This window comes from Phocoena phocoena, chromosome 5 (assembly GCF_963924675.1).
Source record: "Phocoena phocoena chromosome 5, mPhoPho1.1, whole genome shotgun sequence".
Taxonomy (NCBI): domain Eukaryota; kingdom Metazoa; phylum Chordata; class Mammalia; order Artiodactyla; family Phocoenidae; genus Phocoena; species Phocoena phocoena.
Genome location: NC_089223.1, coordinates 24883136 through 24906104, shown reverse-complemented (window position 1 = coordinate 24906104; position 22969 = coordinate 24883136). Strand labels below are relative to the sequence as shown.

Below are 22969 nucleotides of genomic sequence, written 5' to 3'. Positions count from 1 at the left end.
TAGGGGCTTCCCTGGTGGCGCAGTGGTTGAGAGTCCACCTGCCCATGCAGGGCACGCGGGTTCGTGCCCCGGTCTGGGAAGATCCCACATGCCGCGGAGCGGCTGGGCCCCTGAGCCATGGCCGCTGAGCCTGCGCATCCAGAGCCTGTGCTCCACAACAGGAGAGGCCACAGCAGTGAGAGGCCCGCGTACCGCAAAAAAAAAAAAAAAGATGATAAAGGTTTGGATCAGCCCAGTAGAAGTGGTCAGATCCCAGCTACTGCATATTCTGAAGGTAAGCTATGAACAAATAACACTTTATTGCTTAAGTAAATGAGGAAAATAATTACCCATAAAGTTGGTGAAATCTGTTTAATTTTTAGAAGTGCAAAATCCCATATTATGGGCCTATGAGACTGAGTACCTGAGCTGGGGTCAAAGGTCACTGGAGAAGTAGACCGAGAATGATCATAGGAGCAGCAGGAAGGGAATAAAGACACTAAAATCCTGTAGGAATTAGGGTCGAGGGTGGGGAGTGAGGCAGTGAGTGAGTAACAAGGAGGGGAAGTGTGGTATAACCTGACAGGATGGTCAAAGGTGGGTGTTTTCATGGAGGATGGTGGGAGAATGGTCTGGAGGAGACAATTAGGAGGCCCCTACCTCCAGCAGGCCCGGTGCTATGAGGGTGGTGAGAGAAAACAGCCGCAGAAACAGCTACAAGGGAAGCAGTATCCTCAGATGCGTTTGATCTGTGTTCAAGATCATCCATGTTCCACATAACCCAGGTATCTAACAATAATGGAACGATTAAATAAATTATAGTACATCCGACAATGATGTAACTGTCAAAAAAAAGGTGGGGGGAGGACAGCCTTTCATGTCTAACATGGAAAGAAAACCATACTGTAATTGTTCAGTTAAAAAAAGCTAGAGAACCATACACACAGTACAATCCCATTTTAAAAACACAAATAGAAACGAAACCTGCACGTGTATAATATATGCACACCTTTAAAAGCCTGGAAGGAAATAAACAAATCTAAACAAGTGGTTGCCTTTAGGAGTGAGCTGGCAGGAGGGGAGTTCAGGAAAGCAGACCATTTTTATTTACAACCAATTACGGTTTTCAATTTTAAGACTCTAACAATAAAAACAAATAAAAACTGAAAGTAGGTAAGAGATTTATTCTACACGGCTCCGGGAGACAGTATTATGACCAACAGGTGACAAGATTTATCGTTTGACGAAGGAAAAAATAATAGAAAGTGTCTCTGCCCAGAATGGAATTATCACTGAACTAGGATTTTCAGAGAAATGTATTCCAATGTATGGGGTTGGGACATATGACCTAATGCTGGGTGAATATGATATGGGTGGGAATGTACTTTTTTATTATACAATTCAGCCACATGATCAAAAAATTCAATTTTACAAAATGGCATATTATAACAAAAAATTCAGTTTCCTCTCCGTTCTAGTTCCTAGTCCCCTTTCCATTAACAATTCAAATCTCCTTCCAATTTTTCAGGGCACGAATTTCTTACCAAAGAAATGTTTTGTATTACTCAAATATCTCAAGAGCAATTTGGTCCTGTCCCTTTTCCAGTATGTAAATCTGTTATCTGGAAGAATAAAATGACTTCTCAAAATCAAAGTTTACATAACCACCGAAACAAACATTGAGATCAGCCAGATTTCACTCTCCTCCATGATCAATGACATCCTGTTCTCAATCTGCCAAAAACGAAGCTGGACTTCCATTCGCTTGGCCACCTCAGAGGAGGAATTTGAACAAAGAGCAGCAGCCCTCTTCCAGAACAGTGAGAGCTCCCTCCAACTGAGAGTGAAAAGCAGCAGATGCTCCGTCTTTCACTGGGTTAGGGAAACCACGCTGCGGAGACAAGCAAGCATCACCTGGAGAATTAGGTGAGACCAGCACCACCGATCTAGGTCTCTTCTGCCTCAGATCACTTGTTCAGTCCAGTTTCTATCCATTAACCTCCCCTCAGTGAAGTTACTGACCAATCGAGATGGAAAAACCTAATAAACAAGAGTGCCCTTAGAAGGCTTCAGAACACAAGTTCTCCTCCTTTGGTACGTTCAACTACTAAGAGGCGTTAGTCTCCACCAATTCACTATTTAACTGAACAGTACTTTAAGTGCTTATCCCCAACACAAAGGTGCAGTAGGAAGAAAATGGGTATGAAACAGTTCCCAGCATCACCCTGCTCACCGTTATGGGGGGCGGGGGGTTGAAGAACCACATTATCAGGCTGATCGTGATAGAGTCACAGGACGTGTTCAGGCTGTTTATCTAAGGGACAGAGGCCAAAAACCTGTGCCATTTCTTTACCACAACTACATCTCCTGTGCATCTGGGGCTTTGTGCTGCCTACCCTGACGTGGAAATCCAAACGAGTCCAGCTGACTGTCAACCACTTGCGTCAGTGGGGACAAACCACAGAATGGATAATCCAAAGCAGCCTTAATAAAACGTAACCATTGCTTTTCGAATATGTATTATGCTTTTATCAAAGAACGCTTTTAATTCCTTACCACATGTTGCTTACACTAACCATAAAACTGTTATATACTCGGAGAATGTAGTAAATTCTAAAGAAATGCCTGCTCAGGGTTCAAATACTGCTGTGGAAAAGCTATACGTGGATGACAGAGACTTAACTGTAATGGTTTTATTACGTTATAAAAACTTAAAAACATATTTTGTCACATAAATCACTCTATCCTCCTCTGGAAATTCATTCTATTGGCAACAGTCTTTACAGAACGTCTGAAACACCCCAGTTTGAGGACTCCATAAACTCTCAGCTTCATCACCACCCACTTCAAAGGGAGAGAGGGCTGTCACGCAGGTGGCTCTATGGGAGACATCGCGCAAGAGTGTATCCATGGTCTCTGTCAGTTTCCAACACAGCTCAAGTATTCAGAGGGAATAAAAAATCATTCTCATATCGTCATCATCATCACCATCACCACCACAATGAAACACCAAACACCGTGCTGAGCACTTTACACCTATTCACTCTCTCTAATCCTTATGGGGGTCCTGTGATGTAGAGACTGTTTTAGAGATGATGAAACCGTGGTGCAGAAAGGTTAAGGGCTTGCCAAGGCAACCCCTCCATCACCCTGCTTCTCCTAAATAACCTCCTCCTTTGTCTCATGCATAAAGTAGAGGGACTGACAAGCAAGGATGTGCTTATGGTTTTACTTTAATCCCCCTGGTTCCTTCTCTCCCCAACTTATTTTTGTTTTCATTGTTGCTTTCCTTCTTGGCATCTTGCCACTTTCCTAGAACATGAAAAAACCAAGAGTTTTATCAGGGCAGCGATGACAAAATTAAATTCATTTTCATCTAAACAGCCTAGAATAGGGATAAGTAGTTGTAAGCGATAACTGAACAAAGACACAAGGAAATTGGCACCATTACCTCACACCAACAGCCCACGGTATGTGTTCAACTCTTAATACTCTTTTCTTATGATGAGGCTGTGGAATATTAAAATTAAACTCCTTTTAAGAAATTAATTTTCTTTACATTCCCACTGATTGTTCTTTTTTTAAAATCTAGTCTATTTCTACCAGTTACTGTGTAGTGGTTTAAAAAAAAAAAAGACGTATAGACTGTATTTTCTTATCCATTCCTAAAAGGGAGACACTTGCGCCGCCTCAAACGCCTCCTTTATAAATGATGCTGTAAGAAACAGCAGTTTAAAAAGTAAGATTTTAATAGATAGCCTTTGTTAAGATGGGAAATTTTCCTTTTATTCTGGTTCTCTCAGAGATGGATTGATTGATTGCTTTACTGGGTTTATTTTTTTAATGTTTTTTTTCCCCGTTTTATTGATGGTTCTTAGTATCCTTTACTGAAAACGTAAGCAAAACAGAACAAAAATTACTGGCTTATTTTTTTGCGTGTGAATTAATACTGTCCCATTCAAGCAAATGTACAGATGGAAAATAACTGAAGGACTCTTTCAAGTATATTTTATTATAGGTAAAATATTAAAATGTTCATTTTTAATGGCTCATACACAGCTGGCAGTCACAATCCTATCTACAGATAAGGGCAAAAAACAGTGCTCTTGACTCTAGAGGATTTGGGAGAGGGGATAACACAGCAAACGGCATACGGGTGTGGCAGAAACAGCCATCTGTGACATGACCACTTCAGTATCCTATCTGCCTTCCAGTCTCCTTCCTTATCCCCTATTCCAGGGTTTCTCAATCCCCTATTCCAGGGTTTCTCAACCTCGGCATTACAGGACATTTGGCAGCAACCTTGCTGGCGGAAACAGCCCTGCCCTCCCCCCAGCTGTGACACCCAAACACTCCTCCAGACTCTGCCGGATAACCTCCGCTAACACTCTTCTCTCCTTTTCTCTTTGTGCTCTTGGTGCCCCAGGTCGCAACAGCTTTATTTATTAGCTCTACTTCTAGGACACAAGGAATTGCTGACTCCTTCAAGAAGGGAAAAGCAAAAGCTCTCAAACACACATATCCTTTCTTTCTATCTCTTCTCTCCTCAAATTAAAAAAGGGGGAGCAAAAGTTAACCCTCAGAACTACCTGGGTCGTCTGGAGCACCTAGAACAGGTATCACCCGGCACCAAGTGCTGCTGGATATCAAAGACATAGTTCATATTCACAACAGACCTACAGCATACCACACGTCCTATTTCCCGACATGATTTTAAACACATCAAAATGAAAAAATTCACTCATCACTACCATGTGTCAAGCCGACAGCTCTCAATGCTGTTGTACATTAGACTCACCTGTGGTGCTTCTTTAAAAGCTCCCCAACCAAAACCCTGGAATCAGAGCCCCCCCAGGGGCGGGCCCTGGCATTTCTGCGGTGGTTGTCATTCACAGGATTCTGATGTGCAAAGTGAGAACCACTGTGCTAACATCAAGATCGGAAAGATACTGTCCACATACCCTCAAGGAACTCAGTCTAAAGAATGAATAAGATAACTGTAGTAAAAGCTATTAAAACAGAAGCTGCATTAGACAAGCACGTTTGCATTTTTCCTCAAAGTTACAATCTCAGTGCAAATCCTACATTTATGACCCCTTATCCCAACTTTATCAAGCTCTGTAAGAGACACTATGAACAGAAATATACGTAGAGATGCTCAAAAACTTGCTGAAAGAATCCACTAAGCTGGAGGTGGGCACAGGGCAGGAGCTCTACCAACTACATTAGATTTCTTTCCTAATCCCTTGATTCTGAAAGGCTATCCCAATTACTGAAGAAATACACTCAAAATAAGACGCTATAACATGAATAACGATGGCTTGTTATTTAGCTTTTCATATAATCATAGTCTCCTCTTACCAGTAAGATTGCTTCTGCAGAGCAAAAACTGACTTAGATGTTTCTCTCTCCCTCCCCGAAACAGAGCCCAGCACTGGATGCATGAAACATTTGCTGAATTGATTAATACTGGCTCAACAAAAAGCAGAACTGCTCAGTGAGGATGCACCGATTTTAATGGAGGCTTTCCTGGAATACAGATCAACATCTCAGCCTGCACAGTATGACAAGACAGAACTCTTCAGTGTTTCCATGCAAATAAATGCTATAAATACAGCTTGGATGCCAATCATTTCAAGGGTAATCAAATTAATTTTGCTCACAGTTTAACAGAAGGCCATTTGAAACCAATCAAACGTTCTCTCGTTCTCTCGAGATTGAACAAACTGAATAGAAGTCCTGAGCACACAAACATGAACACTGGGAAAATAAAGAGGTTGTTATTAATTATGCAGACTGCAAAGCCAGCAACGGACACAAAGCAAAACAGGAAGCCGTAACAGATGGGATGGCAAGCTATGTACAGGCAGCTGTGCTGAGCTGTCACAGGGCTAAAGGTGTAATTCCTAAAGCAACACTCACTGTAGCATTACCACTCCCTTCCACACAAAGCTACCCATAAAATTAGGGACCTTTTTTGATAAAATTTAGACTCGTGTTGCCGGCATTCATCCTCCCTCCCCAACTTTGCTTAATGAGTTTGAAGGATGGCTCTGACCAATGCATACCAGTTCCGGCCCCCTACTCCCAGGCACCGTCCTCTGAAAGGACTTAACGAAAGAAGAGGTGGGGGTAACTGGCCTGTGGCTAAAATTCGTGGTAAGACTGTGGGTGAAATTCAAAAGCCTTTTTTTTCCCCCCAACTCTGAAATATTTGCAGATCACTTAAGAGAGAGGAGATGGTGGGTCAGAAGATGCTGCTGAATCCTCTTCTGTCGAGTGGCCAGGTAAAAACTCAAGGCTGAGGTAAGACTGAGTGTACTTCGGTTAGGTAAGGACCCTACCAATAACCACCTTACGGGCAGCACATGAGAAGCCTTTCTTATGCCCATGACCTTAACTATTACCCTTAAGAGACAATCTGGGAAATCAAATGCTAATGCCTAACTTCAAATTTTCTTCACTTTATAAGAGGTTTTACTATGTGGGAGAACTTCTTATTTCAATACCTTATGAACCAGTCTAGCTCAATAAGAAAAACCATGTTCTAAGGCCATCACTGTCTCATATGAATAAGAAAACGCCACTACAAATCAAATCTAATACTGCAACTCAGGTGGGAGAGCAAGAGGCCCATTTCGATGTGCTCTGTGGAGCACTGGTATCCTTAAAAGTTCACTGATAGGTTGGGAGTCCGCCTGCTGATGCAGGGGACGCGGGTTCGTGCCCCGGTCCAGGAGGATCCCGCATGCGGCGGAGCGGCTGGGCCCGTGAGCCATGGCCGCTGAGCCTGCGCATCCGGAGCCTGTGCTCCGCGGCGGGAGAGGCCACGGCAGTAGGAGGCCCGCGTACCGCAAAAAAAAAAAAAAAAGTTCACCCATCATGCCAGGTGGTTGAGAACCTGCGTTCTGAGAGCCTGAGAACCTGAGAGCCCCTAAAGCGCTGGGAACACCTCACATTCCAATGAGGAGACTCCTAGCCCAATGTCATGAGGGTAGTGGGGCAACATCAAGGAAATGGGATGGAGATGGCCTGTCTCTTATAACTCCAGCTTACATTCATTGTGTACCTCCTTGTGACCCCAGTTTCTCTTAGGAGGCAGGGAAGTTTTGGCTTCCCTTCCTTCAGTGAGAAAAGCCCAGTTTCCCCAGACTGATCCTTCCTGGTCCACAAAGAATGATACAATAAAGTAAAAGAGAAGACATCATCCCCATTCCAGTGAAGAGTCTCATCCAGGACACAGCAGAACAGTTCATGGCTATTAGTAGTTTGCATTTCATTCATTTGTGAATTGTTCCTGTCCTTTACCAATTTTTTTTAGGAGCCCAGAATTTCATTTATTTATTTTTAATTGAAGCATACTTGATTTACGTTTCAGGTGTATGTACACACACACACACACACATTCTTTTTCAGATTCTTTTCCATTATAGGTTATTCCAAGATATTAAGTATAGTTCCCTGTGCTATACAGTAGATCCTTGTAGTTTATCTATTTTACATAGAGTAGTGTGTATCTGTTAATCCCAAGTTCATCCCTCCCCCGCTTTCCCCCTTGGTGACCATAAATTTGTTTTCTACGTCTGTGAGTCTTTTGTAAATAAGTTCATTGTATCATGTTTTTAGATTCCACCTATAAGTGATATCCTATGATACTTGTCTTTGTCTGCCTGACTTCACCTAGTATGATACTCTCCAGGTCCATGTACCAATTTTTCTGTAGGGGTGGAATTTCCTATTGATTTAAAAAGTTTTTTACAAGAAGAGTAACTTGCTGCAAATTTGAACGGTTGTATTTTTGTGTGTGGTCATTCAAGAGTGTGTGTTTGGTCACATAAATGTTGTCAAATCTATAAATTTTTCCTTTATGGTTTCTGCTTTCTGAGCCATGTTTAAAAGAGCTCTACAGGGACTTCCCTGGTGGTCCAGTGGTTAAGACTCCACACTCCCAACGGAGGGGGCACGGGTTCGATCCCTGGTGGGGGAACTAAGATCCCGCATGCTGCACAGCGTGGCCAAAACAAAAACAAAAACAGAAGAGCTCTACAGGCAGCTATTAGTACTACCCCCGCCCCCATACCCCCATCTCTTGAAAATGACAATTCACTCAATCAATGATAATCGAGAATCCATCTCCCCCTTTCCTTCTGACACTATCACCAGAATCCACGCCGGAAACTTTCTTCACTGAGTGTGTATTCTCTCATGAAAAAAAATTTTTTTAACACTAATGAATAGTGTAAGAAAAATCCATAGATAAATTCACAATACTTACTTTTAAAAGCTCTGGGCAAATTTAAGTAGCTTTTTAAAATCAATAAAGGGCATTCTTCTCTTAGTTCAATTACTATACTTTTCTTAAAAAACTTTAGCTGGCATTGTCAGGGAAACGCTCCATCTACAAATTCCCAAACTTGATATTCCACAATTTCATTATCAGGATTCCCATTGCTTAACCCTTCTCAGTTCATTTAATCCATTAGACTCCTTATAACCTGTAACCCCTTATCTAGGTTGGATTCGATATTGCTCTCATTAACGTTCTAGACTCTACAATCACATTGACTCTTACAAATATTAAATAGCTAACATTTTCCAAATGCTAATTATGTGCCAGGTCCTAGGCTAAGTCCTTTATGTATCCTGTACTTCACTGACTGCAAGATGTACCCTCTCCTAACCAGGAAATTTACAGTCAGTGGTATGTTGTGCCTAAATGATGGTTTTTTCCTCAGTAGTACATGAAATAACATCTTATGATTAACAGCATCTTAGATGAAATATGGAAGGATAACTCATCTCGTCTTTCTATCAATCCTGAGGCTGATACCATTATCTCTATTTTTCAGATGAGGAAAGTGAGGTTCAAAAAGTTAATGGTCGGGGCTTCCCTGGTGGCGCAGTGGTTGAGAGTCCGCCTGCCGATGCAGGGGACGCGGGTTCGTGCCCCGGTCCGGGAGGATCCCACGTGCCGCGGAGTGGCTGGGCCCGTGAGCCATGGCCGCTGAGTCTGCGCGTCCGGAGCCTGTGCTCCGCAGCAGGAGAGGCCACAACAGTGAGAGGCCCGCGTATCGCAAAAAAAAAAAAAAAAAAAAAAAAAAGTTAATGGTCACAACATTGTAAATCAACTATAGTTCAATTTAAAAAAATTAGAAAAAAAAAAGTTAATGGCAGCTTTCCCAAAGTTATAAAAAAGCAAGTCAGTGTTGGGGGCTGGGACTTAAACCCAGGCAACCTGACTCTAGAACCTCATTTCTTAGCCTATTTTCTATCCGTCAGCCAGAATCATCTCTGCCAACATTCCTCTCCAATCTTACTTTCAGGCACCAAGTTACACTAAAAAGCAGCAATTACTAGTCTACTCTACAGCCGCGTCAAACCTCACCCCAGGCTTCCTCCGACTGCTCAGCCTCTGAATTCGCCATAGATTTCCTGGCACATCACCTACAATGGTTCTTCCAAACCTTCTCCGTTATTCTTAAACTGCCAGCACCATTTTCTGATTCTCCCGGCTCACCATCCCAATGAAGGGACTGACTTGCCTCCGACACTACTGGGAAAACCAGCGCAAGCTGACATGAGCTCTGTGCCATCCGCTTTCCTCTCTCGGACCCCATTCTGCTTCCTTCTCAGACAATCTCCCTCCTTACCATGACTAATATTTTGTCACCTGTGCTCCAGATCACTAACTCCGTCATCTCATCTCTGATTGCTTTCTGTCCATTAACTTCTTTCCCTCAACCTTCAAATAAGAAGTCATCTCATCAATTTTGAAACGTAAGTCACTCGAGGGCATAGAAGACTCTGTTTCTTATTTCTTAATATACTCAGTCTCTTCACCTCAGCTGCATTCACTTGATTACCCTGACCTTCTCTCCTTCACCCTGAACCATATAACATGTCCCCCTTTGAACCTTCCTCTGGAATCTCTCTTCTTGGCTTCCTGGTTTAACTTCTTCCTCTGACCCCACACCTTTCTTTCAGTTCCTTCTTTTGTCTACTTCAAACATGCCTCTCCTTTCTACCACTTCCTAATTGTGGGCATCAATGGAAGATTCAACCCACCAGCTCTCTGTTTCTCTGTACATGATCCTCTCCAAATACCCATCCATTCCCGGACGTTCCACCATCATTCCCAACAGATCACTACTTGGCATCTACGTAAAGCTCTGAGCCCTCCCCTAGGCTTTAGCTTAGTTATGTATCTCCAACTTGCCTGTAGAATACTTAGATACCCCACCTTAAATTCAACCTGTCAATTCTAATTTATCATTCACGCAATTTTTATTCCTTCCAGAACCAGTTCTTCTCTATTCTTAAGTAAAGGCTTTATTAATTTTCCAGCCACTCAGGTTGGAAACTTAAGGATAAACTGACACCCCTCTTTCCCATTACTCTATAGCCAAATAACCACCAGGTGTCTTTTCACTCACAAAACCCACCCCATCAGAGAGAGAGAACTCAAAGCGCTTTCTTATCGATCTCCTGGCACATGGACTCTACCCTCTCCAACCCAAACTGCAAGTTCAAACACCTTCTGTGACTTCCCAGTGCTTCCTTATTCTGGCACGCTGAGGTCCTCAAACCCTCATCCTCAACTTAACCTTTCCAAACACCTCTCCCAGCTCACCACACGGGACCACATCAGGAATACCCTCTGTGGTCAGTCAGAGCTGCAGACTGGCCTCCAGATCTGTGCTGTCCAACATGATAGCTCATTGTTAAACAGGTGGCTATTTAAACATAAATTAATGAAAATTTAAAATGCAGTCCTCAGTCACACTGGCCACATTTTAAATGCACAACAGCCGCTTGTGGCTATAGTGCTGGACCGCACAGATACAGCGCATTTCCATCACTGCAGAGAGTTCCATCGGACAGCGCTGCTCCTGTCACCTTGAGTCTTCCACGCCGCTACTCTGCCCACATGTCTCTTCCTTCTCCCAGTGCAAACCCACACATCCTTCCACATCACAGTGGGCCTCATGTGAACTGTCTGTACAACTTACCCCTATATTACCCTGCAACAACTCTTGTGATGTTGCATTTAATTTTTCATTTTTGTGGGTCTCCTCACTAAGTACTGAGCCACTCTGAACTAACAGATTCACTAAGTGAAGCATATGCTCATTACCACACTGCATCAAAATGATCAAATAAGGAGATATTTAATACCCCTCTCCTCCATTAAAAAGACATGTTTTCCTTCAATCTAAACAAAAGATCTTGCATTTAGCTAACTAATGACTTAATTTAATGCCTAATTATAATACTTGAAAGATAATGAGTTCCCTTTTCTTCTTGTGGTATTCGAAACTGAAAGAAAAAAAAGTATAAAGGTCTGAAATACTTCCACTTTGCATAAGCACACCGCAAAGAAACCACAAAAGATAGACACGGAGAGGAAAATGAATGAATAGTTTGAGTAACTATACCCTAACTATCTGGAATTGTAGGAAAAAATATAGTACAGCTGCCCTAAAATTAAGGGGAAACTACAAATAAAGCATTAAAAAATTACACGTATAAATATATTTTTGAATCAAAAGCTAGACCCCTCTATCCTCCTTTTCGCAAACATGACATAGTGAATATTTATTTTCACCGTGAGCTCAAAAGCATATAGATGCATAAGTAACTGCTGTGTATGTCGTATGTGTTCCTTGAAATCCAGGCTTGTCTCAAAGAAAATTAGTTAAGAAATCAATCCACCAGCCATAGACCTGGGTTCTATATAAGGCTCCTATGTGAACACTAGGAACCAAGCAGAGAGATTTGGGAGAATTGCCAGGTATGGATTCCCTCAAACCTTAGAGAGTTTGATGCTTTATCTTCAAGAGGGAATGTTCTCTAAAGTTCTGATTTTAGCTTATTAAAAAAAATCACAGGGGGCTTCCCTGGTGGCGCAGCGGTTAAGAATCCACCTGCCAATGCAGGGGACACGGGTTCGAGCCCTCATCCAGGAAGATCCCACATGCCGCGGAGCAACTAAGCCCATGCGCCACAACTACTGAGTCTGCATGCCACAATTACTGAAGCCCGCGCACCTAGAGCCCGTGCTCTGCAACGAGAAGCCACCGCAATGAGAAGACCGCGCACCACAACGAAGAGGAGCCCCCGCTCGCCACAGCTAGAGAAAGCCCGCGCGCAGCAACGAAGACCCAACGCAGCCAAAAATAAAATAATAAATTAATTTTTAAAAAATCACAAAGATGGGCTTCCCTGGTGGCGCAGTGGTTGAGAGTCCGCCTGCCGATGCAGGGGACGCGGGTTCGTGCCCCGGTCCGGGAAGATCCCACATGCCACGGAGCAGCTGGGCTCGTGAGCCGTGGCCGCTGCGCCTGCGCGTCCGGAGCCTGTGCTCCGCGGCGGGAGAGGCTGCGGCAGTGAGAGGCCCGCGTACCGCAAAAAAAAAAAAAAAAAAAAAAAAAAAAAAATCACAAAGATGTTAGATTAAACTGCAGTCCCCAGTATCAGCCTAAAAGCCCGAAGCAGTCATTGGAGTTGAACTGTTTTTGAAAGATTGGCTTTTCCCATCTGAAAGACAGCTTTCCTTATGCAAATGAATGTTCTACAGGGCCCGCTCATTTCTGCAAGTCAGCCAGCAATAGCTGTAAATGTTACTTTTTTGCCTAGGACTAGTAGTACCTCTCTAAAACTGACATTATTTTAATAATGAACACCATAGTGAAGATTTTGACTTAGATTTTAAGTAAGTACATTCATGCAACTTAGTTTTTTTTGTTGTTTTTTTTTAAAGGCAGTAACTCCAGAAGTATTAAAAATACTTCAGGTATTTTTGCAGCAAATCAGATGACAGGTCACCAGATTAGCCTAAATAGTTGCAATACGACGTAACAGCAGAAAAGGGGGATAAAGAGTCAAGAGATTTCAGTTCGAGGCAAAACGGAGATGCCTCTATTTGTTACCAAAGCACTTCCTGCTAATCTTGGTACCAAAAATTAAGACCAGAGCCTCCAGGCTGGTGAACACATCAAGGTGCTATGCGGGTGGGGCGCCTGGAGAGGGCATGGAGCTCATGGCGCCCTTCCCTCATACCTTGCCCTGTGCATCTCTTCCATCTGGCTGTTCCTGAGTTATATCCTTTCATAATAAACTGGTAATAGTAAGTTTTTAACAAAGAAAAGAAAAACCACATACAGAAGTACAATTACACAAAACACTTCATCAGCCTCAATGTCATTTTATAACTTTATATTTCATTTCTAAATTTTTATATTTAAATTATCCCTTTTCTCCTTAGACCTTTCCAATTCTCTCCCTAGTACCTCCTAACTCCTTCCCTAAATACCCCAATCTCTGACTTTTGGTTAGGAATATGATTTGTTTTTGAGAGCCAAACGAGGAGATTTGTACAGCAGACTTGCCTGATTTAATTTGAACTTTGTAGAATCTCGGATCTACCATTTTCTAGTAAGGTCCCATTGACTAAATCAGGCATAAGGCGTTTCTTTTCCATCTCTAAAATTAAAAAAAAAAAAAAATCAATTTTAATCTGTAAAGAACATCTGAGGTTGTCAGACTTGATTCATACTCAGCTCAAATAATGTTTGGGTACAAAAAGTTAACATCATGCCAAAAAATTCTCCTTTCCTCCCCTCCCCAATTAACACTGGATATGCTCAGACCAAAGGCCCAGGAGCACAGCGAGTGAGGAAGGAAAAAACAAACAAATGGGAACTTGACGATGACAGTGATCCAGGTGCAGGCTTTCCCTCCTCCAATCACTGGATGGGTGACTTCAGGCAAGTCCGCTATCTTCCCTGGGCCTCGGATTGCTCAACTTGATAGGAACATCAAAGTAGCTTTTAACACTCAATATCTCTATTCTTTGTAAAGGAAATTACAAATCAGTGTTTATAAACACACTTGGCAAGGCAGTCCCATGGATGTCCTTCACCTGAAATTTGGGTACTTCTGTGCACACACAAGCTTCAGGGCATATAAGCATTTTCGGATTGGAGGATGGGAGCGTGATAGGGGATCCAGGGTTTCATCAAATTCTTAAATAGCCCTGACGAAAAAAAATAAAAATAAAAATGACTGAACTGTAAGACTATACAAAAATAGACATAAATGTAAAAAAAGAAATTCCAAGGAATTTGCAATGAACTATTTGCATCTCAAGGTGCAGTGTTTACCAGCTAAAGAAGACTAATTTTAATGAGATAAACTGAACTACTAGAACTTTCTTTTTTAGTACCATCAGCTTGTGATAATACAAGAAAAAAGCAAGGGGAAAGTGACAGGAATTATCCAGAAAAGCAGAGATAAAACCAATTTGGCTTTGAAATGCATTACTTTTATGTCAGATTTAGTCTTCCAATTATGTTCTGCTTAGAGAGGTGTTAACATTATGTTTCCTTTCTTAAGCACTTAAAGGAAGACAACAGAAGATGGCCCAGAAAAGCACAATAGAAGGCAAAGTTGTCTAAAAGACTAAAAAATAAAAGCAAAGTCATGTCTATACCAGAATAATAAAGCCCAGCAGAACAATGATTATTCAGGTATTCTAGATATATATATATATATATATAAAAGTGAGGGGACTTCCCTGGTGGTGCAGTGGTTAAGAATCCGCCTGCCAATGCAGGGAACACGGATTCGAGCCCAGGTCTGACAAGAGCCCACATGCCGCAGAGCAACTAAGCCTCTGCACCACAACTACTGAGCCTGCGCTCTAGAGCCCACGCACCGCGACTACTGAAGCCCGTGCGCCTAGAGCCCGTGCTCCGCAACAAGAGAAGCCACCTCAATGAGAAGCCCGCGCACTGCAATGAAGAGTAGCCCCTGCTCGCCGCAACTAGAGAAAGCCAGCGTGCAGCAACGAAGACCCAACGCAGACAAAAATTAATTAATTAATTTTTTAGAAAAGTGAGGCTCTAGAGTGAGCTTGCCTTGTTCACTTCATGGCTAAGAATATAATCACTAGTAACGTAGCCTGAGGCAAGACAATGAATCACTCAGAACTCAGTTTCCTTACCTGTAAAAAGGTGACAACGACAGTACTTAGGGATGCTTAAATGAGATATGAGTATTAAAGACAAGGACACAGAAAAAAAATCAGCTACAACTATTTCTCCTACCCAAAGCTCTAAATCAAATTAGAAGCCATGACACCAATGATAAATATGATTGACAGAAAAGTCAACCTTGTTTTATGCAGTAGCTTCAACTGTCACTTCCAAACTCTTTTAACCAAGAGCAACTAGGAAGCAGCAAAATTAAGTGACATATTTCTTTCTCCCTTCGACCTCACAAACTCATCCACAGAGGTACCAAGTAGAGAAGCAGCTGAAAGGTGAGTAGAAAGCGTGGATGAGCAGAGGCGAACGGTCTAGAGCGGCACTGCCCAATAGAACCTTCTGTGATGATGGGAATGTTCTATGTATACATTCTCCAAGGTGGTAGCCACTAGCCACATTAGCTACTGAGCACGTGAACTGTGGCTAGTGCTACTGAGATGAATTTTTAATTTAATTTTAATTAATTTCAACCTAAATACCCACACATGATTATGGCTACCTAATTGGACAGCACAGCCCTAGATGACCCATAAATTGAATAAGGACTGCCAGAAATTTAAGCAAAAACTAAGAATCTTCTTTTCCTGAATTGTTTATATGTTCAATTCAAGTATCTCTGTTTCCAGTGGAGACCTGGTAACTATGCTTAAAGAAATAACGTATCAGCGTTTGCATCAATACAGTGTAACTCCGTGTTAATAAAAGGATCAGAGATGTGAAATATGTGGTCCTCTGATATTTTATAAGGTCCCTAAGGCCAACTTAAATTCAAGCTCACATGAAGCATGATTCAGTGCATGGATCAGAGCTGCTTTGAGGGTCCTTATCGGCACCCTCAAAGCATCTGTTTCTCCACTACCAAATGGAAAGCTACTTAGACAATGCAGACTGGACATGCCTTAATTTAGCTTCAATTTTTTCAGAAATTCAGAGTTCTGTAAGCCTTTCCCCTTTTCAGAAACACTAGCATTCCTTGCCAGTTTGGCCTTCCCACTATAAACAAAATCCATGTACCATCCATATCTGAAGGATAACGCCAGACTCCTGCTTAGCTGCCCCTGTAATATGGTTTAATTATGATGACTGAACTAATAGGCTGACATCATAGACTTTTACAGGCTGACCCCATGTCATCCTGATGTATCATTTTGCACCAGTTCAGTGCTGTAAATCAATTTAAGATCTCAAGCAGGTTGAAAAGGCTGGTAATGATGCTTTCTCTGCCGTCTCTGGAGACTCTACATTATACACAACTTACATTATTTATAAAGCCTCAATGATGCTTCCATTAGCCTTGTAAGACTACACAAATGAGATCTTTTATACACACACAACTTGGCCTTGATTATGTAGGCGACTGCAGCTTAAATATACTCATCTCATTACACTCAAGTTTATTCTTTTTCCACTCTAACCAAGTTACTAAACCCAGACTTACTAGAAATCAAAATTACAAACTGCAATTTAGTTTTCAACTAATAAATATATTTGGAAAAATGAGACTTACTTCCTCTTAACGCTTTAATGAACTTAGTAGAAAAAAAAATTAAATTCCAAGAGGTGTAAGAAGTTCATATCTTAAATTGCCTAAAAACTGTCGTTTCTCTAAAATGCAAAGGTCATCAGCTCTTCAAGGGTATAAAACCAAAGGATACTGCAAAAAGGAAAAATGTATTTGGTTACATACCTATGCTTGGAGGGGTCAAAACTAAATCAAGGACAAATCCCTACCCTCAGAAGAAACCTGATCCTGCCTGGATCCTCCAGAGGCTCTGACATCGCCCACCTCTAGAAAATCATCTCCCACGACCCTGGTTACAGTTTCCTAAGAACTGCAATATTACACAAATGTACACCACCTGCACAGAAATATCAAATAACTGCAAATGGGAAAGAGGGAGAGAGAGGGGAGGACAAACATTTAAATCAGTTACAGCATATTTAGGCCTGGCACCTCCATCAGAATTAACACTGATGCAAAATATTTATACTAATTGAAAATCCCGGGGCAGTGCACATTGATTCTGCCCTGATTCTTTTTAAATCGTGGTTCCAATACAGCTCAGCTACCTCCAATAAAGCGTCAAGAGGTAATGAGAAACAAGATGAAAAATCAACATGGGCAGAGAACAGTTTTCTCATTGTGCTACTGAATGCAGGCATGTTATCCACGGCAGGTAATGAAAGCGAGAAACGTTCTGAAATAAAGGCATTTTGCGATTGAGCTGCTTGCTAGGAGTTTCAGTAAGAGGAAGCACATACAGAAATCAGGCAACTTCTGTATCATTCCACCTACTCTGAAATTTCAGCAAGAGAACCTCAGGGGAAAGCAAGAGGCCGGCTGTCACGGCACTCACGACAACGATGTTTTCTCGGGAGAGGGTTCGGAGACGCGCCTCGATTTTCAGAAGGGAAGCGCCCGGCCGGGGACCTTGCAAGTGCACTGAAACATCGTCCGCGCCGCAAAATAAACAAAAGCCGCAGCTACTGTAGTTGTAAGATCCGGCAGGCATTTGTTCCCCCTCCCTTCCCAAAGTACATCAGGCAAACGCTCTCCCTGGAAGCCTTCATATTTATTAAGCAACTAGAAAAACAAGCCCACGTCTGTCTCTCTCACACCCAACACCACCCCCCCTTCCTGCAGAAACAACCCCGAGAAACACTAACAAAGACCGGGCGCAGAGTAAATGAACAGTTGCTGCACAGCGAACTCACAAATACACATGCAGTGAGGCAATCGAATCCGGGAAAGGGAAAGGAATAAGACGACACTCGGAGACTCCGGGGGGTGTAGGCGGAAGAGAAAAAAAAAAAAAAAAAATACGCGCGCCGCCGCCGCCGCCAAACCTTTGAATAATTGAGAGGGAATTTCACTACGAACTTTCCTTGATCTCGACCCCCAAGACGCTGGTAGGGGGCACAAGAAGGAGCCCGCCCCGGACGCAGAAGGACCCAGGGCACCGGGTGTCCCCTTTACAACAGCCCCGCTCCGCGGAGAGGGCAGCGCCGGCGACCGCCCTCCGACTCCCGCAGGGGTCGCCCGGGCCGGCGCGGGACACAATGGGCCCGCGGGCCGCGCCGACGGCCCAGGCTCGGCTGCAGGAAGGGAAAGGGAAACGGGCGGCGGGCGGAGGCGGAGGGTGGCCGCGGAGGGCCGGCCGCAGGCAGGGCCGGGGACCGAGGAACGCGGCTTCCCCACCGCAGACCCAACAAAGACGCGGGGGGCACACGGGCGCGAGCCTTGCCCGGCTGGCCAGGCGCGAGGAGAGGAGGAGGTGGCAGGCTTGCTCCTCCGAGCGGCCGGGAGGCGCCATCATGGGAGGGGGGGGAAATCCCCGGTCCGCCCCACGCGGGGAAGAGCCCCCTCCCCGCCGCAGCCCGCGCCGCCGACCCCGCGCGCGATCGTGGCCACCCGGCCGGCCCGCGCCCGCCCCAGCCCGCGGCGGCAGCGGCGGCGGCGCTGGGAAGCCCGGAGCGCCGAGGGGAGGGCGAGGACGCGACGGAGGGGAAAGTTGGGTTCGGGTCTGTTTCGTTTTACCGGGTTGGCTGCGCGCCTGTCCACGCGGGCGCACGAGTTGGCCGGGCGAGCGGGGTCCCCCGCGGCCCCGGTCCGGCCGGCCGGGCGCTGCGCTCGCAGGGTCCCTCCCCGCGCCTCGGCCCGGGCTCAGCGGCTCGGCCTCTCCTTCCTCCTCCCGCCCGCCCGCTCGCTCGCACACTCGCTCGCTCCCGGAGCCTGGATTGATCTGGTCGCGCTGGCGTCAGGGAGTCGGAGCCGCCCAGCCTCCACTCCTCAGCTGCCAATACCCGGCGCACTCGCCCGCCCGCCTGCTCTCTAGCTCGCTCACACGCGCACTTGCGCGCGCCGCCGCTCCCGCCGCGGCTGCGCTACCAGGGATCCTCTCCAAATTCCCGGCCCCGCCGGCGCGAGCGCTGGGCCCGCGCCGCCTACCGCGCCGCCTCCCGCGCCTCCAGCCCCACGCCCCGCTGGTTCCAAGGAGAAAACACCACAGCCCCTGCCTCCTTTAGTCCCGGGGGAGCGGTCTCGGTACCTTGCCTGCCGGTGAAGTTCCGCGTTCAATGTTTATTTTTTTGAAATGTTCCTAGAACAAGTCCACCGGGCCCACCCAACCGCTCTATAAACGTGGAGTGCGTTTTGACAATTACCTTTCGAGCCTCGCCTTTTTATGTCTAGTTTCATTGCCCCTCGCTTACTCCTCAGTGATTTGCAAGCCCCAGAAGTTGCACGTACCCAAAGAGGATAACCTAGTAACTATTGCATGTGCTTGTAACAAACCCTGAATCAATATGTGTGTTTTATGCCAATCCGGGATCTAATGATTCCAGTTGGTTACCTCGCTGCTCCAAATAATGACAGATGCCACAATAGAACTTTAAATTTTTTTGATCCAGTTTCTACAATCTTTTAGATGACACCAACTTCCCAAAATAAAACCGAACTAGCTCCCAGATACCTGATCTGCGTAGACATTGAAAATATTTTTTTATAAGATTTCATTTTTCTCTTGGCCAGCTCTCTGGAAGCTGGCATGAAATCTTGGATAATTACCATAATGTTGAGTTATGTTTAGAGGCGAATAATTATTCTGAGGAATAAATTTCACATGTACCAAAAGAACCATTACCAGCAATATTTTTTTAAAATTCCAATTAATGGTACTCTCCAATTTTTCACGTAATTTTACACGTGCACATTCCATTTAAAATTCTTATTTATTAACTATTTTTTAATTTCTGCATTCCATGTTTAATTATTCTAAGGAAATGCAACAAGTCCCCCAAAACACATAAAATACTATTTATATATAGGTCAGAATATTTCTGCTAATTTCTTCATTAAATATTTGAGCACTTACAGGTCAATTCTTAGGCTCATCTTATTTTCCCAAAAAATCAACTTCTGATATAGTTATTCATTCTCTGCTCCTCAAAACAGCAGTTGGAGTGAGCCTTGTTAAATGCCACTCCCATCAGATCACTCCTCTGCTCAAACCCTCCTTTGATAAATAGAAAGTTCCATACACTGGATGGAACTGGATCAAAAAAATTTTAAGTTCCATACACTGGAACATTATTCAGTCATAAAAAGGAATGAAGTACTGACACATGCTACATGGATGAAATTTGAAAACACTATGCTAAGCGAAACAAGCCAGACACCAAAGACCACAAGTTGTAAGCTTCCATTTATACAAAATATCCATAATAGGCAAACCTATAGAGACAGAAAGGAGAATGGTGGTTGCCTTTGTTTGGGGGAATTGGAAAGGCTGGGGTGGGGGTGGGGTGATAGCTAAAGGTTATGGGGTTTCTTTTGGGGGTGACAAAAATGTTCTAAAATTAGTCTGTGGTGATGGTTGCCCAGCTCTGTGGATATACTAAAGCCCACCGAATTGTACACTTTGTGGTCAAATTGTCCGACGTGTGAATTTTTTTTCAATAAAGCAGTTTAAAAAAAAAAAGACATGACAACTAATCCTTGTTTGGATTCTGGATGGGGGGGAAAGCTATAAAATGACGGAGAACTGTTCATTTTTTAAATCTATAGACGACCTTTCCCAGTGCAGCCTAGTAGCCCCAAATGATAATTACTAATACTACACATGCTGCGAGATTTGATCTTGCCACTCGTGCCAGTTATTTCTTTCAATGGTAATAGAAAATTGGACTGTTTTCAAAAGGGCATTATTGGGACAGTTGTGAAAACTTGAATGTGGATTGCATATTAATATCATTGTACCCAAAAAATCCTCCCTTGGTTCCCCATTTCACTCAAAATAGAAGTTCTCACAATGTGTACAAGACCCTACATGAACTTCCCTTCCCGTCTTTCTTTACCACTCTGATCTGGTCTACTCTCTCCCTTGCTCTTTCCTCAAGTCTCTGTGGCCTCCTCACAAGTCCTGGGACCACTGGGGCACCCTCCCACCTCAGGACCTGTGCACCGGCTGTTTCCTCCCTGGATCTGTGCATCGCTGTACCCTCAGTGCCTGGAGCAGAGTCCGGCACCTGTTGAATAAAGGAATGAGTGAATGAATCAATCTAGCACTGTTCAGGTCACAAGGGATATGGTGCAAACAGATACAAATCCCTCAGGGGGGACAAATAATGAATAAATACACAAATATGCCAGGTGGCTGTAGATGGGATGGAAGCCAAACGGTAACAGAGATGGGGAATGGGGGCGGTTGCTGTGTCCATGCGGGTAGGGAAAACCTTATTGACAAGAGGTCCTAGAGAAAGAGGGAGCATATCACATGATCTGCAGGGAGGGTTGCCAAGTGCAAAGACCCTGAGGCTGAGTCTTCTTCCCCTTTTCACAGAAGAGCCGGGGGCCAGAGCCCTGAAGCAGGGAGAAGCTAGCACAGAAAGGAAGGCAGTGTGTGGGCCCAGATGCACGAGGGCTGGTGGCTGAGGAGCTGGGAACACAGGGACCTTCTCTTCTCTCTGCTTCTCTTTTCTTGGTGAAATAGCCATGGACCCTACTTCCGGAGAAATGGTGAGGGTGGAAGAGATGCTGGAGGTTGGAAAAGAGAGGAGCACATATGAAACGGTTATCTTTTGGGAGAGTTTGAGAGCAAATGAACCATGGAAATGTGGTAGGATTGCCAGGCAGCACTATTAAGTGCCCATTTGAGGTTAGTGGTCATGAATTTAAAGCAAGGCCAGTCAGCATGGCTGTGGCTTTTCCTCCAGCCTCGGTCGGCCTAAAGGGGCAGAGCTGGGGTTTTGCAGGTGGATGTGATGGAGGAAAAGAGGGTCAGAGAGCAGAGGGTGTAGGCAGGGGAGTGACTCTGGGGAACTGTGATAAGCAGAGAGGTGAGGACACGGGAGAGTGTGATGATGATGGAAAGATGAGAAGATCAAAGGATTGAAGGTGGGAGGAGGGGAATCCAAGAATTGCTGGAGCAGGGAACCACTCCCAAAAGCTGGGGAACAGTCTGAGAATGGGATGCTGGAGATTAAAATCATGGAGCTGGGACAGTGTGGGATAATGCCAAGATCTAGCAGTGTGATCAGAGAAAGTGGATGGGCTGAGCTAGGGAGGAGGACAGGATCCTCAGAGAAAAGGAGGTATCAAGGGACCAAAAGCAAATTAATTATGCTATTTAAGCAGTTTGTCTCCCCCTGCCCAAAATCAATTACTAATCATTTACAATAAGGTGAGCCCTTAAAATTGGCTGCAAATTTTATATATGCAAACTGTGAACCCAAAAACTTATTTTAAGAGATGGTTCTACTCAGAAAAATAAATGCAACGTAGAGTTTGTGTATCAGCTCCTTAAATGAATTTAAGTGAATTAGTTTCCCTGGAACAAGCCTGCCAAGGATCACTGGTGTGGTATTCTTCACATTAAAAAGGGGTACTCCTTTTATTTTGTATCTAGGTGAGAGGATGGATGTTCACTAAACTTATCATGGTCATCATTTCATGATGTATGTAGGTCAAGTCATTATGCTGTACATCTGAAACTTATACAGTGTTGGATGTCACTTACATCTCATTAAAACTAGAAAGAAAAAAAAGGCAGGAGGCAAAAAAAAAGGGGGGGGGTTGTTCCTGTGATAACTGTGGTGGGGGAATTATATATTTTTGATGTTGAAATCCCTTTATTCTCTCATCACACCCTTTCCTCCAGAGAACTTTGAACTGTTTGTAATTATAGATGTATTTAGGCATGTTGCTGACTATTCGTGGGAAGACCCTATCAGCCTTCTAAGTTGTGTGTAGGTGGGAGCTCTATCTAGTTTGTTTCCCACTACGTCCCCAAAGTTTGCACAGACCTATCACAGTAAACACTCAAATATTTGCTGAAGGAATAAATCTCTAATAGAATGGCTGTGAAAATTCCAATTGGTGTCTTTCTTAAAGTAGACAATACTTCACAGTAATGGTTCTTTCCCATTATTATCCTCACTCTCAA

At 44.0% G+C, this 22969-nt stretch overlaps 1 protein-coding gene across 1 annotated transcript in view; it reads right to left on the bottom strand.

The window, feature by feature from the left end:
* Positions 1-18900, bottom strand: part of SMAD1 (SMAD family member 1) — a 78541-nt gene extending 59641 nt beyond the window's left edge. The window contains exon 1 of the mRNA XM_065878236.1: positions 18565-18900. The gene's annotated coding sequence lies outside the window, so the exon portion shown is untranslated. The remainder of the gene's footprint in view (positions 1-18564) is intronic.
* Positions 18901-22969: the final 4069 nt, after the last annotated feature.